This window comes from Capsicum annuum, chromosome 5 (assembly GCF_002878395.1).
Source record: "Capsicum annuum cultivar UCD-10X-F1 chromosome 5, UCD10Xv1.1, whole genome shotgun sequence".
NCBI lineage: Eukaryota > Viridiplantae > Streptophyta > Magnoliopsida > Solanales > Solanaceae > Capsicum > Capsicum annuum.
In genome coordinates, this window is record NC_061115.1 from 156,486,831 (window position 1) to 156,487,988 (window position 1,158).

Consider the following 1,158-nt stretch of genomic DNA (forward strand, 5'->3'; position numbering starts at 1 on the left):
ATATATATATATATTCATATTTGGGCTTTTAAGTTGTAATATTTATCCATTAATTGCTAATAAAATGATCCAAAATCCAATATAAATTTAAAACCTACACTTTTCACTCTTCATCTTATTTTTTAATGTCAAAAGAACTTTTCGCTCCTCAATTTTTCATAATTGTGATTTTTCATTAGCACATGAATGAAAACATACTTGATCTAAACTTCAATCACAATATAATTGTAAAAAATAAAGATTATAAAAAAACTCGAGAAAAATTGAAAAAATCGAGAAAAAACAAAAAAACCGAGAAAAAATTAAACCGAAAAAACTGATTTTATGTTAGTTTGATTTGGTTTATAGTTTTAATAAACCGACATAAATGGTTTATTTTTTTTTTAATAGAAAACCAAACCAACCCGACCTATGTACACCCCTACTCTCCAGTATTGAAAATCTTTGGACCCATTTGCCCATAAAGTTCCTAACTCGAAATTATCTATTTTAATTTAATTTAGAAAATACTATTTTTAACTTATTTTTCAATTTTGAAAAGTATTTTCAAGATGAATATTATTTTAAATATTCTTTGTAAAAGATATAATTAAATATCACTTTTTCTTTACTCTAATTTCAATTTCATAAATTTCAAATAAATATAAAAATAAATTCTTGGGCCATAATGGCCCAAATTCTGTAATCATATACATATTAACATCATAAATTGATTTTTGTGTGATATTTATATCTCCTCCCCGGAACGGCTCTCTCTCTTTCTCCCTACCCTCTCTCTCTCGCTCGCCCCAGTCCCCGGCCCCCATCGCCGTCGCCGACCTGACCTCCGGTCCCCAGCGCCGACCGCCGGCGCCGCTCTAACGGGCTCTCTCTCTCTCTAACGACTCTTTCTCTCTCCCTACCCCCTCTCCCTCTCTCTCGCCCGGTCCCCGGCCTTCGTCGCCGTCGCCGACTTTCGGCGCCGACCCGACCCGACCGCCGGCCCCGACCTTTGGTCCCCAGCGCCGACCTCCGTTACCGCTCCCCGCCACCCCGACCTCCGGTCCCCGGCTCCGGTTCCAAGCCGTTCCCCCTCCCCCGCTGTTCATACCCCCACCCTTTGCTGTCCATACCCCCCCCTCCAGCGGGGTACACCAGCCCTCCCCCCACCTCGGCCTC